Below are 24,962 nucleotides of genomic sequence, written 5' to 3' on the forward strand. Positions count from 1 at the left end.
GCAAAATTCAGCCTTCAACTCGACGAGACCACAGACGTTTCCAATCTAAGCCAGCTTGCTGTATTCGTGCGCTATGTGAAAGACGACGTGATAAAGGAAGATTTTTTATTTTGTAAGCCTCTTACAACAACAACTAAGGCAGCCGATGTGAAGAAACTTGTGGATGACTTCTTCAAAGACAGCAATCTTTCGTGGGATATGGTTTCTGCAGTTTGTTCGGACGGAGCTCCAGTCATGCAGGGAAGAAAGTCCGGTTTTGGTGCGCTAGTGAAAGCCGATGCACCACACATCATTGTTACGCATTGTATTCTGCACAGGCATGCGTTGGCAACAAAAACCTTGCCTCCAAAACTGGCAGAAGTATTAAAAATTGTAGTGGAATGCGTGAACTATGTGCGAATTAGTGCTCTGAGGCACCGCATCTTCAGTGAGCTGTGTAAAGAAATGGGCTCTGAATTCGAGGTACTTCTGTACCTTTCTAACGTTCGGTGGTTATCCCGGGGACAGGTGCTGAATCGTGTTTTTGCCGTGCGTGTGGAATTAGCCCTGTTTTTGCAAGAGCACCAACATTGTCATGCAGATTGCTTCAAAAATTCTGAGTTCATTCTCATTTTAGCGTACATGGCTGATATCTTCGCAGCTCTCAATCATCTCAATCAAAAGATGCAGGGCGGTGGAGTCAACATCATCGAAGCGGAGGAAAACCTGAAGGCTTTTCAAAAAAAGCTACCGTTATGGAAACGACGAACAGAGAACGATAACTTCGCAAACTTTCCCCTGCTAGACGACTGTGTAAGTAAGATCGAAGATATATCTGGAATCGGAGACATTTCTGTACCCGTGGAACTGAAGCAAGCAATTGCCACGCACTTAGATGAGCTTGCAAAGTCTCCTGACGGATACTTCCCTACAAGAGAGTCATATCCAGCATGGGTGAGACAGCCGTTCACGTTTAGTGTTGAGACAACAGATGTCAATGATGAATACCTCGATGAAATCATTGAAATTCAGCAGAGCCACGTTTAACAGCAACTCTTCAGAACAACGCTTTCAACGTTTTGGTGTCAACAAATGGTAACGTACCCTGTTATTGCTAAGAAAGCTCTAGAGATTTTCATACCGTTTGTTACAACATATCTTTGCGAGCAATCCTTTTCGAGGATGCTGGACATAAAAACGAAGAAAAGGAACAGACTTTGTTGCGAAAATGACATGAGAGTGGCACTTGCCAAGGTGAAGCCGCGCATTTCTGAACTGGTCTCTGAAAGGCAACAGCAGAAGTCACACTGATTTGCAGTAAATATTCATTATTGTGTTTTTGTTTTTGTGTGAAAATCATGTTTTGATGATTTTGTTCTTTGAACACACGGTGTTGATGTTGATGCACGGTTCATTTTGTTCACCAGTAAAATATATACCTATGTTTTGAATTTGAAAAAATCATATTTTATTTTTCCAATTAAGAAGGGTTCGGTGAATGCGCATATGAAACTGGTGGGGTTCAGTACCTCCAACAAGGTTAAGAACCACTGGTCTAGCTAGTAACTTCTTACGCTAAATAGCTAGCAAGAGGTTGCATAGCAAAAGCATCAACTTCCGGTAGACAGGCGAAGTGCTAGTACGCTCAAGTGAAAGGATACCGTTAGTTTACACTATATTAAAATGAACTAATAGTATATAGTATGTAAACCCAGCAAAAAAAGAAACGTCAGTTTTTCAGGACCCTGTCTTTTAAAGATAGTTCGTAAAAATCCAAATAACTTCACAGATCTTCATTGTAAAGGATTTAAACACTGTTTCCCATGCGTTTTCAATGAACCATAAACAATTAATGAACATGCACCTGTGGAACGGTCGTTAAGACAGTAACAGCTTACAGATGGTAGGCAATTAAGGTCACAGTTATGAAAACTTAGGATGCTAAAGAGGCCTTTCTACTGACTCTGAAAAACACCAAAACACAAACCTACCGTCGCTGGTCCAGACAGGACTGGCAAAAAGTGCTCTTCACTGACGAGACGCGGTTTTGTCTTGTTGGATTCGACATTTTGAACATTGAGATATTAAATAAATGATAGAGAAGAAGCATAGAATATTAAGGAGTGAAAGAGACTGGGTCTCTGTAGAAAGACAGATAGCTGTGGAATGTGTTGTGTGATGGGAGCAGGGCAACGTGTTGAGACAGATGGACATCTGTGGATTAGATGAAGGAGTGGTTGAGGTCAGGAGGGGAGGACAGATTCCCTTAAGCGAGTAATAAGGGTTTGGTATCCTGTTACCCTCTTTCTGTTGAACCACAAGATGTAAGGATTGGAGAGAAGGCGTGTCTTAAGTAGGATGTATATAACTGTGTTGGAGAGAAATGTTTTGGTGTCTGAATACAGCTGTACAGAACCTTTGGGAAGAATTAAACTTGGTTAAAGGTTCTCTAGTATCCGTGGGTTATTTACTCTGAAAAATAAGAACCTAACAGTCTCACCAGGGGTGATGGTCGGATTTACGTTTATCGTCAAAGGAATGAGCGCTACACCGAGGCCTGTACTCTGGAGCGGGATCGATTTGGAGGTGGAGGGTCCGTCATGGTCTGGGACGGTGTGTCACAGCATCATCAGACTGAGCTTGTTGTCATTGCAGGCAATCTCAACGCTGTGCGTTATAGGGAAGACATCCTCCTCCCTCATGTGGTACCCTTCCTGCAGGCTCATCCTGACATGACCCTCCAGCATGACAATGCCACCAGCCATACTGCTCGTTCTGTGCGTGATTTCCTGCAAGACAGGAATGTCAGTGTTCTGCCATGGCCAGCGAAGAGCCCGGATCTCAATCCCATTGAGTACGTCTGGGAATTGTTGGATCCGAGGGTGATTCCCCCCAGAAATGTCTGGGAACTTGCAGGTGCCTTGTTGGAAGAGTGGGGTAACATCTCACAGCAAGAAGTGGCAAATCTGGTGCAGTCCATGAGGAAGAGATGCACTGCAGTACATAATGCAGCCGGTGGCCACACCAGATACCGACTGTTACTTTTGATTTTGACCCCCCCCTTTGTTCAGGGACACATATTCCAATTCTGTTAGTCACATGTCTGTGGAATTTGTTAAGTTTGTCTCAGTTGTTGAATCTTGTGTTCATACAAATATTTACACATTAAGTTTGCTGAAAATAAACGCAATTGACAGTGAGAGGACGTTTCTTTTACTGAGTTTATTATACAGTATGTTAGTATGGGTATTCAAACACAGCTATGGTCTGAATACTTTCCGAATGCACTGTAAATAATTGATCAGATAATGGATATGGTAGAAAGAGTATGTGGCCTTTTCTGTAGCCTACAGGCTAGAGATGAAATGTATGACAATGTAATAAGACGGACACTCTTTACATCATGCACGTTTCTCAGATCAATTAGCCTAACCTAAATGGCAACCAATCAAATAAAAAAAGCACTGACATGTTAATAAACACCTAGGGCTGACACCATGTAGTGTACAATTAGATAGGCTGTTTGTCGACAGATTTTTTAAGTCGGGCAGTAGCAAAACATTTAAATAATAATATGGCATACAAGACACCTGTCTGATTCACGCGCGTCTGAGTGGACTGGTCCATTGTGGAGGCCGTGGGAATGGCGCAGTCCATCAGTCTTAAGACTTGTGCTACTGAAATTGTATATGGTTATATTACATTAGAACAATGCTGCAACACTAATAAAAATTATATTTTATAACAGATGCGCTTTCTCCCTCGTTGGATAGCGGTCGCTGTCCATGGCTCTGAAACACATCAGTGTGCTGTTGAATTGGCGCCTTTTCCTAGACAATGTTGCAATGTGCATAATGGTGTTGAGAACAATGCTGCGGAGGCAGCAGCAGAATGAGGAGATGAGAAAACAGCTCTTGCCTTATTGTCTAAGAAAAACTTAATTAGGTCTATAATCAATAGCCTAACTGTTAAATGTGCCTGGCTTTATACATCATCAATACATCTACAGACATAAGACAGATCCTGCTTCGGTTGCCTGTCTGAGTGTTTGTTAGCCTACTGATTCCGTGAGCACCAAGCCTCACACAACGACATATCAATTAAACAATTTCACAAATTTGGTTCTTCTTAATCTTTGCTTTTCTGTAATAAAGTCTTTACACGTTTTTTGTTAACAGCCTCTGTTATTAGATATACATTTATTTAGTGTTTATACTGCTCCAAATTGTCTGAAATTATATTTATTATAATAATAATACTAAATTTTCTTGATCTCCTTATTGCCTATATTTCAATACTTCTATAGGCTACTGTATCAATCATTGATTCGTTCATGTCATCACACAGCATAAGAGTCATTCATGATTTGAAATGCAATCAATTTTAGTTTTAAAATAAAGCGAGCCTTGAATAATTAGCTTAAACAAATAAACCATTCAATTTCGGAAATTGCTTTCACAAAGGAATGTGACTGTTGTAATGAAGGCCTAACAAAAAAAGGTTACTCTAGTACGTTTATACTTTCTTTAGTGTTGTTTACATTGTTCCAAACTTTCATAAAAATTATATTGTAATCTATACAGCACCTGTTTGGTACTCATAATATACATGCAGAGCTTGCTCCTTACCTTTTCTTGATCTCCAGTATTTTCCACAACTAGTCACATTTATTCCACACATCTGACTTTCCCTTTGCCTCCTGAGCAACCTTTAAGTATTCCCCCATATCAATTTTTTTTGTCATGTCATCTGGATCCATTTCGCTGTCATGCATTACGTATTCAGAGTTTGTTTATAACCAATTTATTGATGTGATTAAGATCTGATATAGGTCAGGCCCTATTCAGACAGGATTAGTTTTACTGGGGGAGTAAGGTAATGTAATTATGTGCACACCACAAAACACCACATCCCTAATTTTAGCTCCGTCCGAATTGCCATGTCAGTAGTTTTTAAATGGCAGGAGAGTAACAATTCTAGCCAAAATAACCTACTGTTTTTTGGCCAACTTCAAGGTCATCTGATAACACTAGTCCCGTGCGAATTAACATCCCTGTGTTTTGAGAGAAATGTCTGAGTTTTGACAGGTGTTGCTCGCTTTTTGCGCAAGAAAACAATAACTGATTGGATCAATTGAACTAAGTGCTGTGCAAATGAATGGCCTACATGTTGCCTATCAACTTTCGCGGTGAATGCTTTTGTTTATATTTTTGGTGCGTATGAATTGAATATTGCCAAATGCACCAGTAACTTTTTTTTGGCCTATTTAATGCAACATTTGCTGTTAATAGATCACAAAGGAGCAGCATACATCTGACCTAAATGTTTGGAAATTATATGTTAACTTTCTCATCCATAGCCTTAAAATGCATCTCAAGAGCAATTGCACTGTTTAGCTCACATCTGAATGCTGGGGGTCATTCGCTAAAATATGTTAATGACACTTCCTCAATTCAAATATAATGGCGACACTATAGGAAAGATGGTATGGTTCAGAAACTTGAGTTATCAGTGTGGCCCCATCACCTGGACATGTTGAAATACTGTATCTTCGCGTCTAGAATAAAAACCTTTATAACTGTCAATTTATTGGGAAAAATTACGTGGGTTTGGAAAAAACGAATTCCGTCCGAATCATCATAATAATTACATAACCAACATTCTCTAGTAATACTAGTCCGAATAGGTCTTTGGTCACAGTGCGAATAGGTCTTTGGTGCTAGTGCGAATAGGTCTTTGGTCACCTGCATGCGATGCATACATGTCACGTAAAGAGAGCAAGGGTTGAGGGAATAGGGAATGTTTTTCCTAAACAAATTAGGGATTTCGGTAACAGAACTTTTCAGTCAGAAATGGCTGTAATTACATTGCAGCTTCAGCAACATGGACAGAGCGATAAACACTGTTCTGTGGTGGGCACTGCAGCAGGGAGGAGAGAGAGACAACGGGTGCTAGTCACAGTCACTCAGTCTTTTTTTTTTTAACACAGCGCAGCAAGTCTGAGACCAGCCTGGCACAATCAAATCAATTGCTGGTCAGACTCCTAGTCATTTGTGTGTCTTAATTATTTAATCAAACTGTGTGCTTAAAGCATCAGATAAGCTCAGTGAATATAGTTGAGTTGTTTAAAACACATAGGATGTGTCAATATATTGAAAGAACAGACAACTCTTTTGTCGTACAGCCCTACAAACACCATATCCTAAAAACAGGACAGGTCAAAGTAGAATAGACAATATGGAATGGACAGTCAGGCTGCTCACAACTGCGGTACTAGAGTTTCACCCCATGGGCTAAATTGTCATGATCAGTGGTTTCAAGTTTGTATCCGTACAAACGAGCTGATCATAGTGAAAGGAGAATACTTCTGCATTTCCCGCTGTGTAAACACATTGATTCTCATTGAACAAATAGGCTCAGAATAACTCCTGATAAAGTTGGATAGCTGATATTCAGAGCTTAAAGGGATACTTCAGGATTTTGTCAATGAAGCCCTTCATCTACCTCCCCAAAGTCAGATGAACTCGTGGGTACCATTTCTATGTCTGCGTGTAGTTTGAAGGGAGTTGCTAGCATGCTAGGAGATACCATAGACTCCCAGTCATTGTGCTAATTCTAGTTAGCATTGGCTTGTGAAATGACCTCTAACTTCCTTCATACTGGATGCAGAGACATAAAATGTTTACCATTGCCAAAATCCCAAAGTATCCCTTTAACACTAGAACCGCCATAGGCCAACAGCCAGCCATTTGATTTTGTAAATCAATTAAAAAAACAGCCCCCCCAAAAAAATCCTGCTCCATCCCTGACATTTCCTAAATGTCTGCTCATTTGTCCGAATTTTTAAATCACAAACAAAAAAGTATTTAGAGTCTTTTTACCTGTTTTTTTCTCCACCCCCACACTTATTGCTAACTTAATCCGCCAAGACAATGTGCTGTAGGACATTGGTACCCAGCCAGGTGCTAATGCGTCTCTCTCCTCACTGAATTAATGACAAATGTATGATAATTGTGCATCTTACTTCACAGTTGAATTTAAATTAGGCCTAACAATGATAAGGAGGGTGAAAAGGTTGATTTTAATTTAGAAAGACAATAGTGTAATGATGAGTGTGTTATGCCTATTTACCAGCAGCAAATAATTTGACCGTATGCCTTACGGGTTGATACTGTTGGGTTCTGAGAATATTAAATATACTTATTCATGTCACTGAGGGAGAGAGGGTAATGTATAACGTTTACATTGTCAGGATATGTTGTTGTTAGCCATCAGGGATCCTCTGGGAGGAGAAGAGACAGTCTGGTACCAGTCACCATGACAGCCGTGAGTTGGGGAGGAGTGAGCACTTTGGGGCAGAGATCAGGTCAGATGACGTGAGGAAGAACAGATATCACTAAGGTTCTGTCTAGCAACAGAGATGCATTGGCTGTTCAGATGTGAAGGAGGAGACTCGGCATAGGAGAAAGGGTTAAATATCATTGCTTGTGTGAATATGTCGTTTTCTGTTCAGCTGTTCGATCCTTTGGGAAGAATTCATTTGGTTTGAGCTTTCATAGTGTCCGTTGAGTTCTTACTCTGATAATTAGAACCTAACAATCCCCTTCTCTTTTACGTTTTGAAAACATGCTATGTGTTTCAGTAGGACTTTAGAATAATGAAAACATGTCCTTGACTCTATCCAAGTTGAAACAAACAATGCCAGTCAGTCTACACAGCCAGCCCATCGAAACTACACATAAACTATACCAAAATTAATTTCACACATAAGAGTTAGCCTATAGACAAGATTACATTGACAATCTGATGAATGACAATATTTGGCCTATCAATTGTCAAATTGAACATGAGAAGATGGGCGCATCTTGTAATTGACACGCAGGGAAAGGACCATCGCTTTATCAAATCCTCCTTGAGTCATATGCAGGTAAAACATTTTTTGATAGTTTTCATTTTTGATCATTTTTAAATAGTATCTGAAAGAGCATATTCTGCTGTTTCTATGACACTTACCTTTGTCAAATAACTCAAAAGTCAAGAGGTGCAGCTGTTTTTCCAAAGGAGTAAAATTACAATATGTTATTCTGTCGCTAAATAGAAACTGATAAATTACTTCAGTTACGTTTTGGTTAGCTGCCGATGTCGGAACCAAGTACTTGCTCAATGTCTTTCTGTATCAGGGGAAAGATGAAAACAGGCCAGCGGGTGAGCACCTTTCTGAGACTGTGGTTTTGAGACTCGTGGAGCCTTACATGGGCAAAGGCAGAAATGTGACCATGGACAACTTCTTCACATCAATTCCCCTGGCAGACAAGTTGATTGCAAAGAAGACTAGCCTGCTCGGGAACAATGAACAGAGGCGGGAGCTGCTCCCCTCTGCGCAAAACAACATACCAGCAATGCTGTACTCCACATCAGTGATGGAGAGTGGTAAAGCAACACAGTGTACAGATGTTAAATAAGAGTGTTTGCATCCTCAGCAACATGCATCCCACTGGATCTGGCATGTGAGCTTTGTGAGAACCACATGAACGCCAAGAAAGAAGCTACAGCCGCCAAGCAGGCCGCCAAGGCAGCAGGTCCTGCCCTCCTCCTTCCCCAAGCACCACAGCTCCCACTCGGGACAAATAAGACACGATGTCAAGTCGGCAGGTGCACACAAAACAAGGCCCATGAAAAGTGTGCAGTGCAACCGATTTTGTTTGTGGGGCTCCATAGTCAGCTGTGTGTTGACTGTGGACCCGAAGCATAAAGAGAAGACGTAATTGATTCATGTGTAAAGGCATGGGTATATGGGCACAATACAGTGTCTGACACAATCAACAAATGACTGTTTTAATATCTTGTCATTTAATATATTTCCATTCATATTTATTTATGCAATTCATCCTTTACAATTGTTAATGCACTGGGGCTTTTGTTGAGGAATACTGAAAATAATTTCACATGGCTGGTTATTTTATTATTATGGTCATCATCATCATTTTAGTTTCTACTTTGTCAAATGAAGCTGTAACTGGACTTTTTCGAATTATTATAATTCTAATACTAATCAAATCTACAAATAAAGTTGATCAAATGGATGACACTAACATTTTTGGCTATAGGCCTACATTTCATTCAGAAAGTATTCAGACCCCTTGACTTTTGCCACCTTTTGTTACAACCTTATTCTAAAACGGATTGAATAGTTCCCCCCCATCTATCTACACACAATACCCCTCTAACGACGAAGCAAAAACAGGTTTTTAGAAATGTTTGTAAATGTATTTAACTTCTCTAGGATAGGGGGCAGAGTTTTCACTTTGAGAAAAATAGCGTGACCAATTTCAACTTCCTTCTACTCATCCCCAGAATATAAGATATGCATATTATTAGTAGATTTGGATAGAAAACACTCTGAAGTTTCTAAAACTGTTTGAATCATATTTGTAAGTATAACAGAACTTATTTGGCAGGCAAAACCCAGAGGAATAACCATAAATAAATAAAAACAATTTAAGTCACTGTCTGTTCAATGAGTTTTCATTGGAAAGCCAGATTTCTAATCACTGTGTTCTCAGTTCCTACTGCTTCCACTGGATGTCACCAGTCTTAGGAAATAGGTTGAGGTTATTCATTTGTGCAATGAAGAAGGCCATCAGGAAGTAGAGTAACGTCATGTGTACTGTTTGAGAGTTGGCAAGACTAAAAAATGTAGCGTTTGTTTGTTGATCTTCTGTATTGAAAACAGATAGACCCGTCTTCAATTTGATCGATTATTAACGTTTACAAATACCTTAAGTTGTATTACAAAAGTACTTTGAAATGTTTTGGCAAAGTTTAGAGGTAATTTTTTAGATATTTTGTAGTGACTATAGGCAAATTGGAAGCTGTTTTTTTCTGGATCAACGGCGCCAAATAAATGGACAATTTGGATATATATGGACGGAATTAATCGAACAAAAGGACAATTTGTGATGTTTTTGGGACATATTGGAGTGCCAACAAAAGAATCTCGTCAAAGGTAATGCATGTTTTATATTTTATATCTGCGTTTTGAGTAGCGCCAGCATGGTTGAAATATGCTACACTCTCTTTGTTGACATTGTGCTATCATCAGATAATAGCATGTTATGCTTTCGCCGAAAAGCCTTTTTGAAATCTGACATGTTGGCTGGATTCACAACGAGTGTAGCTTTAATTTGGTATCTTATATGTGTGATTTAATGAAAGTTTGATTTTATATAATATTTTTGAATTTGGCGCTCTACATTTTCCCTGGCTATTGGCCAGGTGGGACGCTACCGTCCCGCTATCCCAGCAGAAGAAAAATGACATTGACATACAGTTAAAGTCGGAAGTTTACATACAACTTAGCCAAATACATTTAAACTCAGTTTCACAATTCCTGACATTTAATCCTTGTAAAAATTCCCTGTTTTAGGTAATTTAGGATCACCACTTTATTTAAAGAATGTGAAATGTCAGAATAATAGTAGAGAATGATTTGTTTCAGCTTTTATTTGCTTTTATTTTTATTTCCCATTCCCAGTGGGTCAGAAGTTTACATACACTCAATTAGTATTTGGTAGCATTGCCTTTAAATTGTTTAACTTGGGTCAAATGTTTAGAGCCTTCCACAAGCTTCCCACAATAAGCTTTTCCAGTTCTGCCCACACATTTTCTATAGGATTGAGGTCAGGGCTTTGTGATGGCTACTCCAATACCTTGACTTTGTTGTCCTGAAGCCATTTTGCCACAACTTTGGAAGTATGCTTGGGGTCGTTGTCCATTTGGAAGACCCATTTGTGACCAAGCTTTAACTTCCTGACTGATGTCTTGAGATGTTGTTTCAATATATCCACATAATTTTCCGTCATCATGATGCCATCTATTTTGTGAAATGCACCAGTCCCTCCTGCAGCAAAGTACCCCCACAACATGATGCTGCCACCCCCATGCTTCTCGGTTGGGATGGTGTTCTTCGGCTTGCACGCCTCCCCCTTTTTCCTCCAAACATAACGATGGTCATTAAGGCCAAACAGTTCTATTTTTGTTTCATCAGACCAGAGGACATTTCTCCAAAAAGTATGATCTTTGTTCCCATGTGCAGTTGCAAACCGTAGTCTGGCTTTTATGGCAGTTTTGGAGCAGTGGCTTCCTCCTTGTTGAGTGGCTTTTCAGGCTATGTCAATATAGGACTTGTTTTACTGTGGATATAGATACTTTTGTACCTGTTTCCTCCAGCATCTTCACAAGGTCCTTTGCTGTTGTTCTGGGATTGATTAGCACTTCTCGCACCAAAGTACGTTCATCCCTAGGAAACAGAACGCATCTCCTTCCTGAGCGGTATGACGGCTGCGTGATCCCATGGTGTTTATACTTGCGTACTATTGTTTGTACAAATGAACGTGGTACCTTCAGGCATTTGGAACTTGCTCCCAATGATGAACCAGACTTGTGGAGGTCTACAATTGTCTTCTGAGGTCTTGGCTGATTTATTTTGATTTTCCCATGCTGTCAAGCCAAGCGGCAATGAGTTTGAAGGTAGGGCTTGAAATAAATCCACAGGTACACCTCCAATTGACTCAAATGATGTAAATTAGCCTATCAGAAGCTTCTAAAGCCGTGACATCATTTTCTGGAATTTTCCAAGCTGTTTAAAGGCACAGTCAATTTACTGTATGTAAACGTCTGTCCCACGGGAATTGTGATACAGTGAAATAATCTGTCTGTAAACAATTGTTGGAAAAATGTATTGTCATGCTTGTGTCATTGCCAAAACTATAGTTTGTTAACAAGAAATGTGTGGAGTTGTTGAAAAACGAGTTTTAATGACAACCTAAGTGTATGTTAACTTCCGACTTCAACTGTAAGTATTCCCTTTACTCAGTACTTTCTTGAAGCACCTTTGGCAGCGATTACAGCCTTGAGTCTTCTTGGGGATGATGCTACAAGCTTGGAATACTGGTATTTGGGGAGTTTCACCCATTCTTCTCTGCAGATCCTCTCATGCTCGGTCAGGTTGGATGGAGAGTGTCGCTGCACAGCTATTTTCAGCTATATATTTATGTAATATTACAAAATATGGAAAAAGTCAGCAGGTCTGAATCCTTTCTGAATGCACTGTATGCTGAAAGGCCAGGTGGTTCTATTGTTAAATAGCCAAATCCAGTAGTCACAGGAATCAGGACTAATAAAGCCCATGCAACTCCTGTTTTACAAATAGTAGGCCTACCCCATGAATGGGCATTCATACAATTTCATTGCAGGCTGACATTGTAGGTTTTACCCCAGTGATCAATGACGTCTTTTTTTATCCTGTCCGGACCGCCCCTCTTTTTTTGGTGTCGTCCAGACTGGTCGTCATTTTTGGGGGATGTAGTCTGGACCGGCTTTGAACCAAATCATAAACATCTATGATTGGTTCAGATTTTTTTCATTTATCTTACTGGGACTTTTCTAGATTTGTTGGGGTATGGGAGGGCGGCAATTTTTTTGCCTTGCCTAGGGCCGCAGAACGGCCAGGACCAGGCTTGGCTAATTCAAAATATTGCGATAAAGATATCTTACAATATAGGTATTGCATATGTCAATATTGCAATTAATTGTGCAGCCCTAATGTGATTTGTCAATAATTCAAGGAACCGTCTAGGCCGGACAATAAAAATAGAGCATTTTTCTTCAGACAAATAGTTAAGCAGTAATATTGATTAGATAATAGATCTTATTAGTTTTATAAAAACAAATATTTAAATATTTTCCGATTTTTTTATTTTCTTCTACATATTATGTCACACTTATGTTGTGGATGGCGTTTTTGAACAACTAAGAACTTGTAATGTGTCTGTCTCTGTCTGCAGTTTCCTTGGCCGAGGTCTGCCATCTCAGATGATGGGAATGGGACGAGCATCGATGCCCACTTGGGTACTGGGAGGAGGCCCACTGTGGCCCCTGCTCTTCCCCCTGGCCCCATCCAGTCTTCGCTGATTCCCCTCTTCCCCACCCAAAGAGGCCCACAAGGCTCCAGGTAGATGTCCAACTGAGGGAGAACTTAAAATGGAGGCCACCTGGTAAGTACCATCCATATGGTAACTAAATACCAGTATTGGTCAAACCATGTTCTGAAAACATATATTGTTATGAAGTAAATGATGTTATTGTTTCTATAAATGATGTTACTGTTGTTGAAGGCAATCAAATGATGAGGCAGAAATGTATTTGTATACAGTGAGCTCCAAAACTATTGGGGCAGTGACCATTCTTGTTGTTGTTTTGGCTCTTTACTCCAGAACTTTGGACTTTAAATGTTCCAAGGACTATAAGGTAGGCTTAGGCGGTATCCAGATTTCTATATTGTCATACCGTCCTTCTCTTATCCCGGAATTTACGGTATTAACAGCATAGGAAGGGGGTGCTAAAAGTGCAAGAAAAGCCTCTATTACAAAAATGCTATTACCAGAATGCAAACAAAATTAGCACAAACTAATAGCTAAATTCTAATGAGTGAAAACGAACAAACTAATTGCAAAGACAGGGAAATCCAGCTCATAAAGTTATACAAGCATGGCTAGTAGCTACCAAATGTCATTTTTGGTGATTGGACACTTAAAAGCGAAAGTGAACAAGAGAAATTGTGCAAGTAAAGAAAGGTGTGATGCATACATTTTCTGAAGGAAGAACAGCATGTGTACATTGAGCAGAGGGGAGAAGAACCGAAGAGGAGAAAAAAATGCTAGTAGGAAGCACAGGGGAAAAATGGCAGCTGTACAGATATCTCACCCAGAGCTCTTTGACTTCTGGCAGAAAGCCGTTATAAGATATATGATGGCAAACATTTAGTAATGAATTGCATACAAGTGTAACTTCATCACCTCATGTACGCTGCACAACAGAGACTCACAAATATCAGATTCCCAAAACATGCTAACCTCGCACCATTACAATGACAGGGGAGGTTAGCATTTTTGAGGTTTATGACATTTATGAGTCTAACTTTCTCCCTTATCATTATTCACTATTCATTCAGGATTATCTGTAATCATGGTAGCATCCACATTAATGTAGAAGTGTTTATAAACATTATATTCTTATTTACAATAGAAGTGACTCCAAAATGACACTACATTATTTACCATTAATTTCTACAGGGCACAAAATAATCTGAAACACAACCAAAACAAACAGCAAATGCATCCAACAAATGTGTAGTCACAAACTTGATGTAATCATTCCGTGCTATGACTATGGGACCAAATACTTTACTTTTTACTATAATATACATAAGTGAATTTGTCCCAATACTTTTGGTCCCCTAAAATGGGGGGACTGTACAAACAGTGCTGTAATTTCTAAAACGGTTGAAAATACCCTCAAATCCAAAGTGCTGGAGTACAGAGCCAAAACAACAACACATGTGTCACTGTCCCAATACTGTTGGAGCTCATTATATTATGAATTGTGTGTTTTATGACTGTTAGACCTAGTCATTGAACGGTTATTTTCTCCTTTTTCAGTAAACCATTGCAAAAGATTGGTACCAAAGGAATAACATTGCACATAGGCTCAAACCATATCACCATTGGCTGCAGGAACGAGGCAGTCTATCAGTACCATGTCACTTTCACCTAAGTACATGTATTAGGGAAAAAAAGGGCAACATTCCTGTGAAAAATAGTAGAAATAACATTTGCCCTGTTGAGTATTTGAAAAGGTTTTTGGGGACTACATGAGTCATGACTTCACTCAGATGAGCACCTCGTTTCATAGAAGCATTTCAGTAGCGCCAGCACATCTAAATTTAACTTATTATTCCATTTGTCCCACTTTTCAGTCCCAAAGCTGAGTCAATGGGAATGCGATTTGTCATGATAAAGGACCATCGCCCCACCACGGGAGATGTTGTTGCTTTTGACACCTCAATTCTTTACCTCCATGTGAAGATGGAAGAGGTAGGTCACTTTTCCCTGATGCCTCTGAAGTGCATTCTGACCTGTGCATCCCCTTTTTACAACATGGTATTGAGGAGGTAACAGGGCCGTATTCATAACTGCAAAATGCAGCCTTCATTAGGGCACATCATAGCAAAACATTTTACAACAGAAAACAATGGTTCTTATTGGACAAGTTCAGGTAGTCCCTCCCTGTTTACAGTATGTTGTCTTCCATTTGGTCTCAAAAAAATACACCCCAGTGCTGCAATATGAGCCGCTAATGGTCCACCACTAATTGACCTTTTTACATTTTGAGAAATTGGAGGTGTTTTTTTTTAAGGCCTGTGGTCTACCTATGAGAGACGTTATCTGGGGGAAAACCTGCCCTAAGTGCAGCCATGTTGTCTGAATTTAGCTAATCTCCCCTTGTTCTCTACATGGAGTCATCTATTGTGCTCGTTTGATAGCTTCAAGCAAAAACAATTGCTTTCTTAAGAGGCCTCAAATGTTTTACACACGAGGCCAGACTTTCTAAAACGGTCAATTTCCCCCTAAATCCTAAAAAGCTTTTTCACTGAAGTAGCTAATTTTATAAATCAAATACACTGCTCAAAAAAATAAAGGGAACACTAAAATAACACATCCTAGATCTGAATGAATGAAATATTCTTATTAAATACTTTTTTCTTTACATAGTTGAATGTGCTGACAACAAAATCACACAAAAATTATCAATGGAAATCAAATTTATCAACCCATGGAGGTCTGGATTTGGAGTCACACTCAAAATTAAAGTGGAAAACCACACTACAGGCTGATCCAACTTTGATGTAATGTCCTTAAAACAAGTCAAAATGAGGCTCAGTAGTGTGTGTGGCCTCCACGTGCCTGTATGACCTCCCTACAACGCCTGGGCATGCTCCTGATGAGGTGGCGGATGGTCTCCTGAGGGATCTCCTCCCAGACCTGGACTAAAGCATCCGCCGACTCCTGGACAGTCTGTGGTGCAACGTGGCGTTGGTGGATGGAGCGAGACATGATGTCCCAGATGTGCTCAATTGGATTCAGGTCTGGGGAACGGGCGGGCCAGTCCATAGCATCAATGCCTTCCTCTTGCAGGAACTGCTGACACACTCCAGCCACATGAGGTCTAGCATTGTCTTGCATTAGGAGGAACCCAGGGCCAACCGCACCAGCATATGGTCTCACAAGGGGTCTGAGGATCTCATCTCGGTACCTAATGGCAGTCAGGCTACCTCTGGCGAGCACATGGAGGGCTGTGCGGCCCCCCAAAGAAATGCCACCCCACACCATGACTGACCCACCGCCAAACCGGTCATGCTGGAGGATGTTGCAGGCAGCAGAACGTTCTCCACGGCGTCTCCAGACTCTGTCACGTCTGTCACGTGCTCAGTGTGAACCTGCTTTCATCTGTGAAGAGCACAGGGTGCCAGTGGCGAATTTGCCAATCTTGGTGTTCTCTGGCAAATGCCAAACGTCCTGCACGGTGTTGGGCTGTAAGTACAACCCCCACCTGTGGACGTCGGGCCCTCATACCACCCTCATGGAGTCTGTTTCTGACCGTTTTAGCAGACACATGCAGATTTGTGGCCTGCTGGAGGTCATTTTGCAGGGCTCTGGCAGTGCTCCTCCTTGCACAAAGGCGGAGGTAGCGGTCCTGCTGCTGGGTTGTTGGCCTCCTACGGCCTCCTCCACGCCTCCTGATGTACTGGCCTGTCTCCTGGTAGCGCCTCCATGCTCTGGACACTACGCTGACAGACACAGCAAACCTTCTTGCCACAGCTCGCATTGATGTGCCATCCTGGATGAGCTGCACTACCTGAGCCACTTGTGTGGGTTGTAGACTCTGTCTCATGCTACCACTAGAGTGAAAGCACCGCCAGGATTCAAAAGTGACCAAAACATCAGCCAGGAAGCATAGGAACTGAGAAGTGGTCTGTGGTCACCACCTGCAGAACCACTCCTTTATTGGGGGTGTCTTGCTAATTGCCTCTAATTTCCACCTGTTGTCTATTCCATTTGCACAACAGCATGTGAAATGTATTGTCAATCAGTGTTGCTTCCTAAGTGGACAGTTTGATTTCACAGAAGTGTGATTGACTTGGAGTTACATTGTGTTGTTTAAGTGTTCCCTTTATTTTTTTGAGCAGTGTATATAACCTCCCAAAAAAGCCTGGCTGGCTACACCAAATGTTCAATTTGTCTGGTTAGACGAGACATTAGTGTTCTCTCCCTGTGTGTTGTCAAGGTTAATGAGGATCCTGGGACTGAAGCATGTGGGGCGGAATCATTAGTTCCAAAAAGTGCAGTCATACTTGGGAACATCGGGAAGGAATTCAAATTGTCCACATACTGAAAAATTATACTCCAACTGAAATCTCTAGGATAATAGCAGCTGACTCAAGCCACTTGGTTTCCATCTTCATATTCTAGGCTGCAGGTGTGGCCAGGTTACTCAATGTGCAGAAAGCACACTGACAGAAGCCTGTACCTCCAGGTGGATATGTCCCACAAAGTGCTGTGAAACGACTTCGTCCTTGACTGCATGTGAGTTCAACCAAACCACTTAGAAGAATGGTTACATTACGTCTCTGACTAACTTGTCTAATACTCTAAAATATGCATGATAAATCTGTTCTCTGGACAGATATTTTAAGGTGTACACTGAGTGTACAAAACATGAAGGACACCTGTGTCACGGCCGTCAAAAGGAGGAGACCAAGGCGCAGCGTGGTATACGTACATTCTTCTTTATTCTAAGAATGAACATTGAACAAAATGTGAAGCTATACAAATGAGTGCTGACAGGCAACTACACATAGACATGAACCCACAAACACAAAAGGGAAAATGGCTACCTAAATATGATCCCCAATCAGAGACAATGATAAACAGCTGCCTCTGATTGGGAACCATATCAGGCCACCAAAAACATACACATCACCTAGACCTACATGTCATAGACTTACAAAAACCCTAGACAATACAAAACCCCTAGACAATACAACAACTAGCGTACCCACCCTCGTCACACCCTGACCTAACCAAAATATAAAGAAAACATAGATATCTATGGTCAGAGCGTGACAACCTGCTCTTTCCATGACAGACTGACTAGGTGAATCCAGGTGAAAACTATGATCCCTTATTGATGTCACCTGTTAAATCCACTTCAATCAGTGTAGATGAAGGGGAGGAGGCAGGTTAAAGAATGATTTTTAAGCCTTGAGACAATTGAGCCATGGATTGTGTACTTATCCCATTCAAAGGGTGAATGGTAAGACAAAGATTTAAGTGCCTTTGAATGTGGTATGGTAGTAGGTGCCAGGCGCACCGGTTTGTTCCAAGAACTACAATGCTGCTGGGCTTTTCCACACTCAACAGTTTTCCATGTGTATCAAGAATTGTCCATGACCCAAAGGACATCTAGCCAACTTGACACAACTGTGGGGTGCAAGTCAATATTAAGGTGTTCTTAATGTTTGGTATACTCAGTGTAGATACACATGGTGTGTATACCCACATGGTGCGCTGTCTAATGTAGTTCATACCAATTTAAAACACATTTTTTTGCCATAAAGATATTTACAAATAGCAATTTCACTGATACACTCATATTTCAACAAATATCAACAAGCTCTCACAAAGTGCATCAGCCTGCTCATAGAGATTTGGACACTGAGTATGCCTCAACCACTTCAAAACAACCTCAGGGACTTGTGAGACTGAGGGGTTGTCTAGTCTTGGTCACTAAAGGGACATATGTTGGGAAACAAATGGGCTGACTTGCAGGGCCCTGAGTGGTAACCTTTGTCCTTTTGATCCCTCTGCATCCCAGGAAAGTGATCTACCAGAAAAGCAGGGAGAGCTGATAGGGAGCATTGTCATCACCCGCTAGAACAACCACACCTACTGCATCCCTCAAAGATTCCTTCAACATGGCCGACTACAGGTAAGGCCTGGTCTGAAGTTGCCCATTCAATCTCAAGCAGGCAACTAATCTATGTTTTTGAACAGAGCCGTGTGTGTTATTCAAGTGCATTTTCAAGTGCATTTCCTATGTGTGTTACAACTTTTTTCTTGTAATATGAACAGCCAAAAACTACGGCATCACCATAAAAGATATGACCCAACCCATGCTTATCCATGGACCCAAAAAGAGGTCGAAGCAAGGGGGAAAGATACAAATATTCCGCAGGACTCGTTTGCTGACACTAACACACCCAACAACCCTGAAACGGAATACTATCCCTGAAACGGAATACTATCCCTGAAACGGAAGGCCACCTTATGGGGCGAGTCAGTATTGGGATTAATCTCAACATACTCTGTTTTCATAGCTCTTTATGATGTTCTACTATCACACATGCTTTATAAATAGTCGTTTTGAGTTTCTATTGAGGAGTTTGAGACATTCTTCTCCGTAGAGATACAATACGTTCTATTTACTTTTGTTTTTATCTTACAGCAAGTCATAACCGGCATGATCCTCCTGCTTCTGCCTGAGCTCTCCTTCATGACTGGAATCCCTGACAAAATGATAACGGACTTCCGAGCCATGACGGTAAAATCATTGTGTCAGCAATGCATTCTATTCCCTGGGGGGTTTTCTGTGACATTTACATTCTGTGACATCCACAGTCCATGAAGGCAGCACAGTGATTTTGATAACGCAGCATTTGATAACACATTAGCTGGTTACTATTGTTTTCTTTCAAATGCTGTGCTTGCTTGAGTTTTCCTGCCTCAATTGAATAATCCCAAAATTGTACACCATAAACCCAGCTGGCAATCCAGACAGGCTGAATGTAGTGCTCCAAGTATTGGGGATGGGGAAACAAATACTATTTGAACCCAGACATGTCAGAGATTAAATGGGAAGGGCAAAGTCAGAGTAATTATATTGTTATAGAATGAAAGTGACGGTTTTACCGTCCCAGGACCTGACAATGCACATCAATGTGAGTAGTGAGCAGCACACCCACTCCCTGAAGCAGATCCTGAAGAACACCGGCCCAGACGGAGTTGGCACGCTGGGGGCTGGAGATCAGCCAAGACATCCTGGTGGTGAGGATACACACAGCACTATTAAACAATCAACATTTGACAGATATTTGTTGTGTAGCTGAAGTCACACATAAAATTAACAGTCATTTATCTGGTGGTGAGGCTCCACACAGCTCATTAGACATGCTCACTCACACATTACTCTTAAAAAATGGTTGGATGCTGGCTCGTCGTTTGTGAAATCCATCAAGTTAAATGGACGGCAATAGGTCAGTCGTGTGTTAAATGAAATGCACAATTAGAGCCCGACTGATATTATCTGCAGATGTTAGCCTTTCACAGAAACATTTGTATCAGTCTTTATTCCACCATTTAAAGCACTGATATTGTATACATAGAATTAACAAATACGTGTGCTCATCTGCAGTAATTTTTAGAATGTTTCAATGGTTGCCTGAAGAGGGCGAACTGAGCTGCTCATTGAACATCATTGTAAATCACAACGTGTGCATGGTGGTTTGACGCTAAGAAAGCTTTCCAGCGACAGCGTATTTGAATAAGTAAATATTTCACCACGCAAGCAGCCCTGTCCTCATCACATGCTCACTTGGTTAACGCTAGCTAACCAGCAATGTAATTAAGCTCTATCTAGCCAGAAAGGTAGTTAGCCTAGCTAGCTAGCAAGCAATCTGTGCTACATATGTGCAAACACTGGACTGGCGCCAAAGTCAACACTGACTCATCCTTCATACAAAAATAACACTGTTACTGTCTAGGCCTATTATGTTAGATCTGCGCCAACTAAGCCCACTATCATTCTGACCATGCGCTTCATTCATGAGTTTGCTAGCTACCTAAATTAAAATGTGATTTAAAACCAGTGTGAAAGAGATTTGCGTCAGTTCAAATCTGGTATCAGGACGAAATATACTTTAAGTATTTTAATTAAACTCAAGCGATAAATGGTAAATGCAATTTTCGTATATACGGGTTCACTGTATCACCGCGCAGGGTAGAACAGGGAACTCTGGAATGTGCTCAAACAACAGTTTTTATACTATGACAGCTTTAGTTCCAACCCGTCCGTTGGCCTATCACAGTAGAGGCTGAGCGTGGTTTAAACTTTGCTCAGCCTATTGCTGGCACTCAGACTTGTCCCAGTCTCTTGGTGCTCGCATCTGTCCGCATCTGGTCGTTGGGTAGATTAGATCCGTCTTGTGTCTCCCCCCAGATTCTACACTCAAACAGTTCCTTATTTGGTATTGTCCAGTGTCCTACCCTCCCTGGTTGGCCTAGAGATATGCACCCCCTCCCCTCTCCAGATTGACCACAGCTTTTGCATCAAGGCACTCTATGTTGCTCAATCTTTACACACATACACACACACACATCTGCATTGTTTATGTGTGTGTGTAACAAAACAATATTCATCTTCAAACAATATGGTAGCGGGCTATAGTGCATAAACATAAATCCTAACAAGTGTGACAAGCATTTCCTGCATTAAAGTTCAGTCATCAGCGCGTGCCATTTGCAGTTGAAATATATAGCCAATACATTTAATTGAATACGTGTAATTTACATTAGTTTCAGTAAAAAAAATATATAATGAACAGCTAGCATGTGCTTGTCATAACAGACATTATGTGATAACCAGACAGATATGGGAGAAAAGAGGAGATAGGAATCCCATTGGGCAATGAATAAAGGAACGTAGATAACACCTTACGCAGCAGACTGTCGACCAATCGTGTTCATGTTGTCATGCTGAGTCACGTGGTTGCTAAGCTTATCGTCAAGTAATCCCTCAATCAGGGTATGAGTCGAGAAACCAGCCTATTTTCCATGAAAGTACGTAATGTAACAATTTCAAAGCTATGCGATATTACAGAGAACAAGTTAATTGTCTCAAATCTCTGAAAATATTTGCGTTTTACTTGACGAAATTCATGCTAATGTTGTTTTTTGAGCTGGCGCACAATTGACTCCCATACATTCCTTGAAGGACAGCTCTTGTTCTAGAATCGCCCAGAATGCACAATGCGGTCCATTGACAACGCATGGGAACATGCACAATGGGAACGATTCCAATGGAGTTTACAATCTCCTCAAAATTATCTCTGAACAAGCTCTCATTGCACGGTTGTCAAATTGTTTCTTTAAATGACATTTGACTGTTGTAATGCACTGTAGTGTACAGTCTTAAAATCCGGGGAGGGGCCAGCTGAGTGGGTTAAACGCTCTACAACAAAGCTTTCTTAGTGTCCAACAAGCTTTCTCTGCCCTTAACCTTGAACACCTCCAAAACAAAGGTCATATGGTTTGGTAAGAAGAATGCCCCTCTCCCTACAGGTGTGATTACTACCACTGAGGGTTTAGAGCTTGAGGTAGTCACCTCATACAAGTACTTGGGAGTATGGCTAGACGGTACATTGTCCTTCTCTCAGCACATATCAAAGCTGCAGGCTAAAGTTAAATATAGACTTGGTTTCCTCTATCGTAATCGCTCCTCTTTCACCCCAGCTGCCAAACACTGATTCAGATGACCATCTGACCCATGCTAGATAACGGAGAAGGAATTTATAGATCAGTGGGTAAGGGTGCTCTCGAGCGGCTAGATATTCTTAACCATTCGGCCATCACTGCACTCTATACTCCTCTGTAAATTGGTCATCTCTGTATACCCGTCGCAAGACCCACTGGTTGATGCTTATTTATAAAACCCTCTTAGGCCTCATTCCCCCTTATCTGAGATATCTACTGCAGCCCTCATCCTCCACATACAACACCCGTTCTGCCAGTCACATTCTGTTAAAGGTCCCCAAAGCACACACATCCCTGACAGTTGTGGCTACTTCATGTATGTATTGTCTCTACCTTGCCCTTTGGTTGTCTGTGCCCAATAATGTTTTGTGCTGCGACCATGTTGTCATGTGTTGCTGCCATGCTATGTTGTCGTCTTAGGTCTCTCGTTATGTAGTGTTGTCTCTCGTCGTGATGTGTGTTTTAATAAAAAGTGCAGTTTCAGATTTACTTTGAGACTAAGTTTAATTAATTCACCCCTTGTTTATTAATGTGCTTTTAGTGCTTCAGCACAAACACTTCTGCATTCTTATCTACTGCCATAGACAAATCTGTAAGTTCTACCTAAGAAGGTATTTTTTTATGTTTTGTATTTATAGAGGATATAGTTGCTTTTTGGTGGTGATCATGTAAACCACAAATAAAATGTTATTACATTTTAATATTTAGTTAAGAAATCACCATTTGGAGTATCAGTTCATCCTTTGAGGCACAATGTGAAAAAATAAAGATTTTTAATTCCACCTCTAAAAAAACATATTGATAATAGGTAACTTTTGCCTCCCTAAAATTGCTAATCGGACCCAAAAATCCTATATCGGTCGGGCTCTACAATCGCTATGTTTAGGTTTATTAGGCTCGTCCTGTGTGCAGAAAGCCTACCAACACAGCTCCCAGGGGCCACGTTGAAGCTGAGTTTAGCTTTTGAAAAATAACTTAGAACAAATGGCTTTTCCTTCAAAGTTTAACCACAAGAGGATGTCATAAATTGTCTCAAAGCTGCTTTTAAAAGTTGAGTAATAAAATACATTCCCAAGAGTAAATCTCAGTTGATAAACAATTGGCAGTGACCTGCTGTCAGCTCCTAAAGGGTTAGAATAGTTCAAGTCTTCTAAAATTCCTGCAGAGTTAAATGGAATCAAGGGTAAAGAATATTTAACGTGCTCTTACTACTTTGATTGCGGTCAGAGTATGTATCCACTACTCTCCGGTTTTACAAGCACTTGTAAAAGGACTTTTTTTTTTCTTTTTTTCTCCCCCCCTTGATGTTCCATGCATACAGGCTCACATACCTTTCTTTGTGTAACTATAAAAAGTACTATGAACTATTCCGTTGGTTCATCTAGATTACAGGAAGAATTCTTCCCCTGGAGACTGTCTGTCTACAGTCAGCGTCCTTTGTCACCGGAGCTGATGTCAGCTGGTCCAGGGAGGTTGTCAGGGATGCTTCAATCAGCTATGTGAGTCACCGGGTCAAGTACAGCCCACTGATGTCAGGGGAATGACTAGCTTACTATAGCTTGGGCGACATTATGATTGCATCCTATAGCGACGAGAATTGACAGCCATCGTGATGCCACAAAAGATGGTTATAGCCTACATTTTCAGTAAATATGTGTCAGCAGGGTTTCTGTTTGGCCTATTACCTGGAGGTAAAAGTTTCATTTCAATAATATTTTAATGTCTCCATTATCATAAAAATCTGAATTAAAATGATAATCTTAAAGTTAAATGTCCACTAATGTGAGATCACCAGCCTCTGCCATATGGACACATTGATACACTGTGATCCATTGGTGGCTAAAGAAATGGACGCATGGAGCTCATGGACTATTTAAGCAATAATGCACGAGGGGGTATGGTGTATGGCCAATCTACCACGGCTAAGGGCTGTTCTTAGGCACGACGCATTGCGGAGTGCCTAGACACAATCCTTAGCCGTGGTATATTGGCCATATACCACAAGACCCAGAGGTGCCTTATTGCTATTATAAACTGGTTACCAACGTAATTAGAGCAGTAAAAAAAAAAGTAATACCCGTAGTGTATGGTGTGATATAACACAGCTGTCAGCCAATCAGCTTTCAGGGCTCGAACCACCCAGTTTATAAAAGGCCAATCACTTCCATTGCTCTTTCACACCTAAGATCGGTGATTATTGGAAAGGTTTTTCAAATAGCTTACTATGAACTATAGTTTAACTCTATTATTCACAATGTATGTAAAAACACTTTCCTACATTTTTGCACAGCAGTCCAGGTTCTTCTATGCGTGCTCAGGCGTGCACGCTCCCTCAACATTATCAGGACATAGAAACCAGACATATGCTCATTGTTTACATGGAGCACTCCAAACAAAAGACAATGAAGAAATTGACCAATCTTATGAGGGTTATGAAATGAACCAAAACTTGTTTCTCCCAAGTGTAGCAGGTTGTGAACTCTGCAAACAACATTT

General features: G+C 40.9%; 1 pseudogene; it reads left to right on the forward strand.

The window, feature by feature from the left end:
• The window catches only part of LOC139545835 (piwi-like protein 2), a 40,717-nt pseudogene that overhangs the window by 7,968 nt on the left and 7,787 nt on the right, over window positions 1-24,962 (forward strand).

This window comes from Salvelinus alpinus, chromosome 19 (assembly GCF_045679555.1).
Source record: "Salvelinus alpinus chromosome 19, SLU_Salpinus.1, whole genome shotgun sequence".
In the NCBI taxonomy this organism is placed as follows: Eukaryota; Metazoa; Chordata; class Actinopteri; order Salmoniformes; family Salmonidae; genus Salvelinus; species Salvelinus alpinus.